At 38.9% G+C, this 13,094-nt stretch overlaps 1 protein-coding gene across 1 annotated transcript in view; it reads right to left on the bottom strand.

Annotated features, from left to right (window-relative positions):
* The window catches only part of LOC136666491 (tumor necrosis factor receptor superfamily member 14-like), a 58,535-nt gene that overhangs the window by 33,865 nt on the left and 11,576 nt on the right, over positions 1 to 13,094 (bottom strand). The window lies entirely within an intron of this gene.

Raw genomic sequence — 13,094 nt, 5'->3', positions numbered from 1 at the left:
ATAACACAGATGTGCACACACTGCCTCTCTAATCCCTGTAGAGAAAAACTGACAATAGAATTGGATTCTCTGGAGTAGAGAAACATTAATCTAATGCCAGGCGAGGAATATATAGCACCCCAGCACTGAGCTGTGCTGATGAACCCATATTTACTGTCATGTCTCTTGTTAGGAAGTGAGTAGTAGGATATATGTAAGCAAACATTATCATTCTCAGTTAAATGGTTATTCTCTTTATTTATTGCGAGAATTTCACATATTAAGCCAACCACAAACAAGTCTGTAAATCACATAATGCTGAAAATGTACTCTATATAATGTACTTAATGTTTAAAAGGTACAATATTAATACTGAAAACAAAACTGTTATTACATGGTCACCAGGCATACAGCTGTACTACAAAATACACAATAATCTAACACAGTATCCCAAAGAACTCACTGACATTCTCTTTAACTTCCAAACAATGCTTAAACAGAGCAAGAGCCTAGGTTTTTAAAAGTATCAAACTATACACACTGTCTGAACTGTGGTGTATAAGGTGCCCTGCAGTGAAAATATTGGGTGAGGGGCATGGTGTAACCACAAACATCGCATTGACCTTGAGACCCTGCTCATCAACACAAGCTTTTAGAAACAGCTCCATATCAGCCCTGTTTTCATAAACAAATAAAAAGGGTTCTATAGCCTCTGGGTCATCTCCAGAGTCTTTATGCCAACTACATATCCCGAAGCCAGCGACGTGCTTGAGTCGTGCTTAAAATGTTCTTCCTCACCCACTTGGAGCTGTCTCCGGCCTGCAGGGATACCCTTCTCGATTTTTTCAACCTGAATTTGGACGTGATCACCCGTAATCTCTTTACCAGCTCAAGTCTGAATGAGTCCAGTCAACAACCAATGAAAACAGAGCCCAGACAGTAAACATAGGCCACGAGTACATGCTACATATCTTCAGCTCCTACGTAGAGACCATGCTGTCCACGTCTTCCCATCCATGTCTTTTTGGATCTACAAAAATATCAATATAGATGACAACCGCAGAGTACATACATGTTAATATGTGTCTCCTAGAGAATGCAAGCCGCATGTTTGGTTCAGAAGTTTGAGGCCATGTAGTTATGGAAGCAAATCTGTCTCATCACACTTTGAAATATTACCACCTTTGAATTTATAGCACTGAATTTTTTAAAATTCCACCTCTTAATATTTTGCTTTGCAGTAATGCATCTGAATATAATTGCTCTTGAACTTGTGAATTTTCAACAACACGTTTTCACTATTATTATTCAAGGTTAATAAATTCAAATAAAAGAATCAAGCTTAAAAAAAATCTAACAATATATTTTGAAATAAGTTCAGACGAAATTCAGATACCAAAATACGAGTTACAAAAAAGTACACATCCGGGACACCAAGGATGAGCAATCGATTCATTTGGATTTTCTCTTTCACTTTAAATGCTGCACTAATTACATTCTGTCGCCGCTAGATGGCGAAATACGAACACAACTTCCACACCGTGGAAAAACTACACGTTTAGCTTCCTTCCGCGGATATTATCTCTTTATTTTCAAAGTGTCTCAAAAATCTGAAAGGCTCAGTAAGACACAATGTAACAGACTATTGATATCCTGAAGATGAAGATATTTTACTGTGAAATATTATATAATGGCCCTGTGAACATAGCATGTGATTTGACAGAAAATATGGAAACATGGCCCAGTTCCGGCTGCACGTTGGCACTGTCGGCCGGGGAGGCGATTGCCGTTGCAGTTAGCACACTACACTGATCAGAGCATTTTATTAAATACTGCATATTAATCGTATGTGGCCCACATCTAAAAATACTGGTAAATGTCTGGAAAACGATGTAATAAATTTTAAATAAATAGAGTCATTATTTTAACTTATTAAATGCCATACAGTTATAGGTAAGCTCTGTATTGTAATATTTTAGAATATTGATGTAATGACTGGGACACGAACGACAGAAATGATTATGATAAATAGGGTTAATAAGGAGACAGTGCCGTGCTGAAGGGAGGACATTGTTATTTAAGTTTTTGAAGACGACAGTTTTAAAATGAATAAACTCTGAATGAGAAAGCGGAAGGTGGCAGAAGCAAACCGCTGTGAAAAGTGTTTTCTGTGACCGCGGCGCGCGAACAGCTCTCACCGGCCTCAGGGAACAGCTTCATCCCGTAAGTATTTCATCCATCCATCCATCCATTATCTGTAACCGCTTATCCAATTTAGGGTCGCGGGGGGTCCAGTGCCTACCTGGAATCATCGAGCGCAAGGCGGGAATACACCCTGGAGGGGACGCCAGTCCTTCACAGGGCAACACAGACACATTCACTCACACATACGGACACTTTCGAGTCACCAATCCACCTGCAACGTGTGTTTTTTTGGACTGTGGGAGGAAACCGGAGCACCCGGAGGAAACCCACGCAGACACGGGGAGAACACACCAACTCCTCACAGACAGTCACCCGGAGCGGGAATCGAACCCACAACCTCCAGGCCCCTGGAGCTGTGTGACTGCGACACTACCTGCTGCGCCACCGTGCCGCCCGTAAGTATTTCAATTTAACCTTATATTTTCGGATACGTAAGTTTTTTTGGTATCGCCCAAATGTAGTTAACATCGTTAATGTTACGTGCGTTATTCTATAAACTGCTTTACGTTACATATATAATATTGAACCGTTTTTTTTTCAAATGACAAATTTTATAGCTAGCGATAGCCTGTTTAAGTTTAGCTAGCTCTTTTTTTTTCTCTGACAGAAAACATTTAAATTACATGACAATCGCTCTTACAGGAGTTATTTTAATTTGAGTAATTATGTGGTTTCATGGCGTATTTTACAAGACGATGTGAGCATTTTTGTGGGTTTTTGTGTCACACAGAACCGCATCCCTCAGTATAAGAAATAAAATAAGAAATAAAATTGCTTAAACACATTAAGGTACTAGCTAAGTAGGTTAAAATACATTCTCAATCTCAGTGCTGGTTTTTGGTGTAATGTAATGTTTTAAATTTATAATTCCACATACACTAATACTTTGTTAGGGAGTAGCAGTAATTTTGGGCCAGTGATTAATGGGTTGAAGGAGGTTATATTGAAAACGATAGAAGCCTATTTACTGAGAGAAAACATTAAACAAAAGCATGTGAAGTGGTTTATTTTTTTCAAAATTTACTATGAACATGAACTAAGTCATTTTCTTATGTAATTATGTAAAGATGGACTGCAGTAAGAAAACTATGGGGCAGTGAAAAATGCAGGTGGGCAGGGAGAAAAGCAGATGGGAGGTTAATTTAAATTATTTAGATGAGATCTTTATCATCGGTTGTAGCATAATTGTTTGTATAATTGTTTGTACTATAACCTGATAATCTTTTACATTTGAAGTTCTGTAGTTAATGAATCTGCATGCATAAGCAGTTTAGTTTTTCATTTAATATTTTTAAAGAAAATATATTGAAGAGAACAGAACATGTACATAATCTCTATATGTTTAATTATAGAGCTGGAATTCAACAAGGAGTACAACAGAGGTGACTACCCTTGAGCGTTCTTTCACTACACTGCACGTCCTGAAGATCCCTGTTGTCCAGGCTGACAGAGATGAGGATACAGCTGATATTACCATCATTGTTGAGGGCAGTGAGGCATTGACAAAGTGTGACAAAACAGCAGAGGCTTGCAAACTGTTGATGGAACTGATAAGTGCCATGAATAAGTGTCAAATGTGTACTTCCACACATTTGAGGAAACTCAAACTGTTTTAAAGTACTTTCTGCCTTTTTTTTTTTTCACTTTTCCAAACCTAATGGTGAATTTTAAGCGATTTGTTATATGGCTTTAGCATAGTATATTTTTAAAGAAAAGTTTTAATTTAAATGGCAGATCTTAGGGTGTAAAACCAATTGTTTTTTTGAAAAACAGTATTTGAATGTTAACTGGACTTAGCAAATCATGACACTGCCAATTACAAATTTCAATACCAGTTACAAATGTATTTTCTATTTACTGATTTTATGTACTGTTTGTATACATTGCAATTGCTGTAGGTTTCTATTGTTTCAAGGTTGTATGAAAAGCACACTTACTGATATTACATTGTCAGATATGTTGTCATTGTGGTGGTACCCTCAGTTGGACATATTTGTACATTTAAGTAGGGAACATGATTATATTATAATTGTAGATTTTAAAATGTGTTGATTTCATACACCCTGTTTCATCTCCAGGACTTTTATTATGTTTTTTATATGACATTTCTATAATGAAATACTACAAACATGTATGTCTCCCTCTGGAGAAGAGAATGCAATGTACCTTTAAGTAACAATACTGGACTTTTAAACACTTGTACCTTTAGTGACCAATAATGTACCTTTTTTTCTTGAGAGTGTAAGTTTTTTAATAAAGCAGTAATTTCACCATGAACACGATTGTACCCTTTTCTGAGGGAAGGGAGGTGTGTGTGTTTGTTGGGGGGGTGGGGCGGTGTATAGAAATAAACTATTACAACCGATAATGAGCCAGATCTGGGCCGAGTCTGGCACTAATGGCGTGCTTCTGGCTCAAACTCGGTCGTGGTCCGGTTATCGCAATTTAGTTATGGTTTGCCGGACTGAGGCCGAGTCATTTGAGTCGCGCCTCAGCCACAACACCCGGCTGAGTCTGCGCTGAGAGTTTCCCAGACTCGGGCCAAAACTATCGGTCCACTCTACGGCCTAGACAATGCCGACTCCGCGTGCCGGCATCGGGCCGAGTGTTTTTGTTCCGGCGTGCGTGATTCGGCCCGAGTGTTGGCCAATTCAATTTTGCTAGCTGGGGTAATTGACTTTGGCAGAGAGGATTTGGCAATTTTTTCATGGGCGCAACCCACATACTCAGCTCTACTGCTCATCCCACAAATGCATGTTTCTTACAAATGTGGCACCATTGAAAAGGGAAATTAACAGGTTTTTCAAAGGTATACAATTTATTGCCAAGAAGCAGTAACAACAAATAAATAATCTACAAATGCAATTTCTATATAAATATTTATGAGAATATTAGAAATAACCAGACATTGTGAATATACACACTGACATTCAGTGTTTAAACAAACACAACTTTATGAATTAAACTCTGCACTTTGGGATATTATATTTGTACTACACCTTCTGTAAAATCAATTTCAGATTCTTGATAATCTGACAATTTAAAAATAAAAATGCTGTAGGTCATTTACTCCACAGTTCATCCACATATTCATCATGTCACTTGCTATATTCACAGGGCCATGACCAAAATTCCACAGTAAAATTTCTTCATCTTCATGTATATATATCAATATGGATAGTCTGTTATATTGTGTCTTTAGTGAAACTTTCAGATTTTTGAGACACTTTGAAAATAAAAAGAAGGAAGTGAAACGTGTAGTTTTTCCACGGTATGGAAGTTGTGTTTGTATTTCGCCATCTAGCGGCGACAGAATGCAACTACTGCATCATTTAAGGTGAAAGAGAAAATCCTAATGAATCGATTGCTCATCCTTGGTGTCCCGGATGTGTATCTGAATTATTTGTAACTCGTATTTTGGTATCTGAATTTCGTCTACCGAATTTGAGCAACTTCAAAATATATTGTTTGAAATTTTTAAGCTTGAATAATAACCGTGAAAACGTGTTCTTGAAAATTCACGAGTTCAGTTCATGAGCAATTATATTCAGAAGCATAATTGTGAAGCAAAATATTCAGAGGTGGAAATCTCAAAAGCAACAAAATTCAGATGCATAATTTCAGTGCAAAAAAAATCAGTGCAGCAAATTCAAAGGTGGTAATATTTCAAAGTCTGATGAGACAGATGTGCTTCCATACACCTCCCGCCCAGACAGAGGGGAATCAAACTCTAGTTACATGGCTCTGGTAAACACTACGGTTCTTAGACGACGCTGAAGTTGGTTTCTTATTCACAGATCGAAGTTATCTCCTTATTCGCAGATTCAGTGATCCGCGTTGAACGAAAGGGAGCGTTCAATTTGCACATAATGCTGCGCATATTGTTTTGAACACTTCATGGATAAATGAATAGCACTAAATACAGAAATTAATTAACTCTTTACCATCACAACATATAAAACAAGCCACAAACATGTACCAAACCTTTTCTTTCTTCCTTTATTTAATCACAGTTTATTTTGTTTATTTGATCCTAAAGGTCTCTGCAGTTTTAAACACTTTAAATAATTTTAATACAGTAATAAAATAATTGATTGTATATGATGTAAATATTTTAAATTGATTAATTTTTATTTTATTTTTTTAAATTCACCAGTCAGAATAAAACAGAAAATATAAAGGTAGGTTATATAGAGCTATCATACCGTGCTTTCCCTTTCAGTTCACTCAGATTTATGAATTAGCCCCTAAGATGTAGGAAATCTGTCAGTACTAATTCACACATCTCACACTGTATTTGAAATCCTGCAGTTTCAAACAAATAATGCTCACCCTTTGTGCCATATGCTTATTCCACTTATAATACATTTTTCTAGTATATAAACAACAAAACAACAGATGTTAACAAGATTAAAAAAAAACTAGATTATCCCTTGACATATTTAATATAGTTTCAGTACAAATACCAACTCAAAATTTACAAACTTGTGTTCTTTTTGTATTTTTATAAAGAATGTATAAAATGTGTGAAAGTAATGTAAAAACCTGTGTGGTTACAAACACATGGGTTTTAAAACTAATCAGCTGAATTTATTTAACTATTAATAACTATTTATATTATTTTACGTATTTGTGACATTGTTCATGTTAAAAACATCAAATCTATAAAATGGGATGGTGTTCAAGAAAAAATAAACATGCACATTAACATCTCAAAACTCCATATACGTTCTCAGTCAACAATAAAAACCATTCTATCTATAAGGTTTTAAGGGCATCCTGAAAATACTGTAGTGAAAAATTCTGAAACATTGTTCCTCTAAAATAGGAGCAATTTTAACCCACTCCCAGTGTCTATGTATAGCAGCTTCACAGTTTAGATGGTGGCACAGCAGCTAAACAGTGGGTTCGATTCTCACTCCGGGTGACTGCTGGTGAGGAGTTGGGGTGTTCTCCCCGTGCCTGTGTGGGTTTCCTCCCACATTCCAAAAACACACGTTGGTAGGTGGATTGGCGACTCAAAAGTGTCCATATGTGTGAGTGTGTGTTGCGCCCCCTCCAGGGTGTATTCCCACCTTGTGGCCAATGATTCCAGGTAGCTCTGTGACCCTGAACTGGATAAGCGGTTATAGATAATGAATGAGTACCGTATTTTTCGGACTATAAGGCGCACATATAATCTTATGATTTTCTCTGAAATCAAAAGTGCGCCTTATAGTCCGATGCGCCTTAAGCATTACGGCCACCGTAGTCAGGATCCTCGCTGAGCGCGGTGATACATACAGCTCTGTGCGCTGGAGCCCCGTGTGTCATCCGAGCTTTCAGGAAGTCTGGAATAATCACTGAAGAGCTAAACATCAGCAACGAGACCGACTCAGATAATGAACTGAAGTCAAGCCAGCCTCCACTTGGAAAAGCTTGGTCAAGCCAGCCCCCACTTAGATTTGGTGGAACGTCGTATTCTGAACATTACGGTAATAGCGTGCAGAGGAACAAATTTCTAAATAAAAGCCAAAAGTCAATGACAGGAAATGTATGTAATAATAAATAATTTTCTAAACAAATAATAAATGGATAAACAACAAATATTTGCTATTTTGTGGAAATGATGAAGATTTTAGGACATGACTCTCAAGTCACTCTGATGTGCCATTTAAAAAAAAGGCCCTTTGTGTAGTCCTATGTCTGTAAATTTATTTCCAAGTTTAAATAATTATTAAAAATAAACCTTTAGTATGCACAGAACAATTTCACTTCATAATCATAGTACAACACCTGATTATGTCACTCAATTAATATAAAGTCATTCTGATGTGTCATTTCAAAATAAAGGCCCTTTGAATTGTCCCATTTCTGTAAATTTAATTTCAAATGTAAATAATTATTAAAAAGAAACCTTTAGTTTGCACAGAACAATTTCACTTCATAATCATAGTACCACACCTGATTATGTCACTCACTTCATATGAAGTCATTCTGATGTGTCATTTCAAAATAAAAGCCCATTGAATTGTCCCATTTCTGTAAATTTATTTCCAAATTTAAATAATTATTAAAAGGAAACCTTTAGTTTGCACAGAACAATTTCACTTCATAATCATAGTACCACACCTGATTATGTCACTCACTTCATATAAAGTCATTCTGATGTGTCATTTCAAAATAAAAGCTCTTTGAATTGTCCCATTTCTGTAAATTTATTTCCAACATTTAGATCATTATTAAAAAGAAACCTTTAGATTGCACAGAACAATTTCACTTCATAATCATAGTACAACACCTGATTATGTCACTCATGTAATATGAAGTCATTCTGATGTGTCATTTCAAAATAAAGGCCATTTGAATTGTCCCATTTCTGTAAATTTAATTCCAAATGTAAATAATTATTAAAAAGAAACCTTTAGTTTGCACAGAACAATTTCACTTCATAATCATAGTACCACACCTGATTATGTCACTCACTTCATATGAAGTCATTCTGATGTGTCATTTCAAAATAAAAGCCCATTGAATTGTCCCATTTCTGTAAATTTATTTCCAAATTTAAATAATTATTAAAAGGAAACCTTTAGTTTGCACAGAACAATTTCACTTCATAATCATAGTACCACACCTGATTATGTCACTCACTTCATATGAAGTCATTCTGATGTGTCATTTCAAAATAAAAGCTCTTTGAATTGTCCCATTTCTGTAAATTTATTTCCAAAATTTATATCATTATTAAAAAGAAACCTTTAGATTGCACAGACCAATTTCATTTCATAGTCATAGTACAACACCTGATTATGTCACTCATGTAATATGAAGTCATTCTGATGTGTCATTTCAAAATAAAGGCCATTTGAATTGTCCCATTTCTGTAAATTTAATTTCAAATTTATATCATTATTAAATGTGAACCATTAGTTTGCACAGAACAATTTCACTTCATAATCATAGTACCACACCTGATTATGTCACTCACTTAATATGAAGTCATTCTGATGTATCATTCCAAAATAAAGGCCCTTTGAATTGTCCCATGTCTGTAAAATTAATTTCAAATTTAAATAATTATTAAAAAGAAACCTTTAGTTTGCACAGATTAATTTCACTTCATAATCATAGTACCACACCTGATTATGTCACTCATTAAATATCAAGTCATTCTGATGTGTCATTTTAAAATAAAAGCTCTTTGAATTGTCCCATTTCTGTAAATTTAATTCCAAATTTATATCATTATTAAATGTGAACCATTAGTTTGCACAGAACAATTTCACTTCATAATCATAGTACCACACCTGATTATGTCACTCAATTAATATAAAGTCATTCTGATGTGTCATTTCAAAATAAAGGCCCTTTGAATTGTCCCATTTCTGTAAATTTAATTTCAAATTTAAATAATTATTAAAAAGAAACCTTTAGTTTGCACAGAACAATTTCACTTCATAATCATAGTACAACACCTGATTATGTCACTCAATTAATATAAAGTCATTCTGATGTGTCATTTCAAAATAAAAGCCCATTGAATTGTCCCATTTCTGTAAATTTATTTCCAAATTTAAATAATTATTAAAAGGAAACCTTTAGTTTGCACAGAACAATTTCACTTCATAATCATAGTACCACACCTGATTATGTCACTCATTAAATATCAAGTCATTCTGATGTGTTATTTTAAAATAAAAGCTCTTTGAATTGTCCCATTTCTGTAAATTTAATTCCAAATTTATATCATTATTAAATGTGAACCATTAGTTTGCACAGAACAATTTCACTTCATAATCATAGTACCACACCTGATTATGTCACTCACTGAATATGAAGTCATTCTGATGTGCCATTTTAAAAAAGAACTATTGTAAATGATCACATTTCAGCTATATTCACTCCGGATGTTGGAATTGTTATTAAAAGGAATCCTCCAGTTTGCACACACCACTTTCACTTTATAATGAAAGTACACCCCCTAAATATATGTCTCTCACTTAATATCAAGTCATTCTTGTGTGCCATTTCAGATTAGGACCACTGTAATCAATCAGATTTAAATTATATTCACTGTAGATGTTGAGATTGTTAATAAAAGGAATCCTCCAGTTTGTAAACACTACTTTCACTTCATAATGATAGTACAGCACATGCAAGCATCAATCATTTAATGTCATACTATTTTAGTGTGTCTAATTTGTTCATCCACTCATTACATCCAGATCACATTACTGATATAATGCACGACGCGGTTCCTCAGCGCCTTCAAGAGTAGTCGACTCATGTACCGAGTGATTACTCCAGTGTGAATCGAAGGAACTGGCGTTAGAAGCGTGCTGGAGTCACCCCCTCGCTGGTGGATTACCCCTTCAGGTCCGGGGAAATTTTTTTGGGGGGGTTAAGGGTGGGGGCTGTTAGCCTCCGACTTCAGGACAAGGGAAGTGAGGCTAACAGGGGCGCACCTCTGGGGGATCCATGGTTAAAGAAATCCCTCAAGAGTTCGCCCATCAGACCCCCTAAACCCTTAACAGTTCCAGTACAGGACGTCGTTGCAGGGCCCCCTGCCTCCGTGGACGTCGTCGCAGGGCCCCCTGCCTCCGTGGACGTCGTCGCAGGGCCCCCTGCCTCCGTGGCGTCGTCGCAGGGCCTCCTGCCTCCGTGGACGTCGTCGCAGGGCCCCCTGCCTCCGTGGACGTCGTCGCAGGGCCTCCTGCCTCCGTGGACGTCGTCGCAGGGCCTCCTGTCTCTGTGGACGTCGTCGCAGGGCCTCTTGTCTCCGTGGACGTCGTCGCAGGGCCGTCTGCTCCCAAGGACGTTGCTGCACTCCCTCCTGATCTCCAGGAGAAGCTTGCAAGCCTCTTGGCACGTCTGGAGGTCTCCATGAAGGCGGCACCAGCCGCTCCTGTCTCTGTGAAGGCGGCACCAGCCGCTCCTGTCTCCGTGAAGGTGGCACCAGCCGCTCCTGGACCCGTGACTGTGGCTTTTTTTACACATTTAAAATATTCCGAAAGATGGTTCTTCATGGAACCAATAGTACTTCTCCTATGGCGTCACTCAGTGAATGTCACGATTAGCGGGGCAGACTGACGGAGGCGGACGCACTTGCTAAAACACAGTAATTTTAATGAAACAAAAGATACAACAAAACAAAGACTGGCAACTACGGAAAAAACTAGACATATGAAATGAATTGAGGAAAACAACAGAGACAGACCAAACTAAGAAACAAGACACAGATACACTGGAGGCGAAACAACGATACTTAGAGGAAAGAAATGACAAGGCTTGGGGAGAAAAACAAAATGACATGACTACAAATGAGAATTGCACAAACCGACATGACTTTGGAATCAAAATGAAACGACTAGGAAACAAAAACAACCTGACTTGAAGTGGGAGAGAAACAACATCATATGACTATGAAAAAGGAAGAAACAACATGACTGGGAAACTAAACGAAACGTCTTGACTAGGAAGTTAACAACACAAAACAAAACGACATGACTTGACTGGGAAAGAGCAAAACAAATGACCGATAACAGGAAGTGACACAAGGGAACTTAAATACTACATACAAACGAGACACACCTGAGACAGATAACGAGGACAGCGGACAAGGAGGCGGAACAAAGGCGGGACATGGGCGGAGACAAGGACAACAGACACAACATAACAGACACAGGAGCTGGGGACATGACCGGACCGGATATAGGAGACTGGACACAGGACAGGACAGGAGGCTGACAAAGGGGGGCTACAGGAGAAGAGACTTGGGACAAGACAGAGGACAGAAACGGGACAAGACAGAACTAGAGACGGGTGATGAAATACTGGAATGAAGAGGGGGACGGACTGGAGACAAAACTGGAGAGCAGACGGGACTGAACGGGTGACTGAAAAAAGGGAAAAGGAGACAGGACTTGAGACTGGAAAGGACTAGACAGGACACATGAGACTGGACCGGAGCAGGAAACTGGACAGGGTGCTTGACATTGGATAGGACAATGGATGGGGACGGGGATTGGACGAGACTAGGAACTGGAGTCGGGACAGAAGCAGGTGACTGAACAGGTTTAGGGACAGAAGACTGGACATGGGCAGGTGACAGGACAGGGGACTGGAATGGAGACAGAACATGTGGCAGAACTGGGTAATGGGACTGGACAGGAGCAGAGACTGGTGACGAGACAGGGGACATAACTGAGGACAGGACAGAACCAGAGACAGAAGATTGGACAGGAGCAGGGGACAGGACAGTGGACTGGAAGGGAGACAAGACAAGTGACTGAACAGGGGACAGGACATTTGATTGAACACTGGATGTATACGGGGACTGGACATGAGGCAGGACAGGTGACGGGACTGGGTGTTGGGAATGGACAGGAGACTGGACTTGAGACAGGACAGAGGGTTGAAATGGAGACTGGACTGAAGACAAGACAGGTGAAGAGACAGGTGATAAGACATAAGACTGAAATGTGGACTGGACTGAATTAACAGGGGACTGGATAAGACTTGGCAGGGGAACAGGGACCAGGACGTTTACCGGGACTGACACGAACACAGTGACAGGGACGGGAACAGAGACAAAGGCAGACACAGGTACAGGGACGAGGACTAAGACAGGAACCAGGACAGGAACAGACATGGGAATCAAAACAACTGGGGGATGCCCAGGACTGGCAAATGTCTGAGGGGAAGTCTGAGGAACCAGCCTGGGCACAGTTATGGGGACACGACCTGAAGCGACCAGAGCCACAGTCACGGGTGCAGAAGCGGCCGGAGCCACAGTCACGGGTGCAGAAGCGGCCGGAGCCACAGTCACGGGTGCAGAAGCGGCCGGAGCCACAGTCACGGGTGCAGAAGCGGCCGGAGCCACAGTCACGGGTCCAGGAGCGGCTGGTGCCACCTTCACGGAGACAGGA

Source organism: Hoplias malabaricus, chromosome 14 (genome assembly GCF_029633855.1).
Source record: "Hoplias malabaricus isolate fHopMal1 chromosome 14, fHopMal1.hap1, whole genome shotgun sequence".
NCBI classification, from domain to species: domain Eukaryota; kingdom Metazoa; phylum Chordata; class Actinopteri; order Characiformes; family Erythrinidae; genus Hoplias; species Hoplias malabaricus.
Note: the sequence above shows the minus strand (reverse complement) of the source record. Positions and strands in the feature narration are given on the sequence as shown.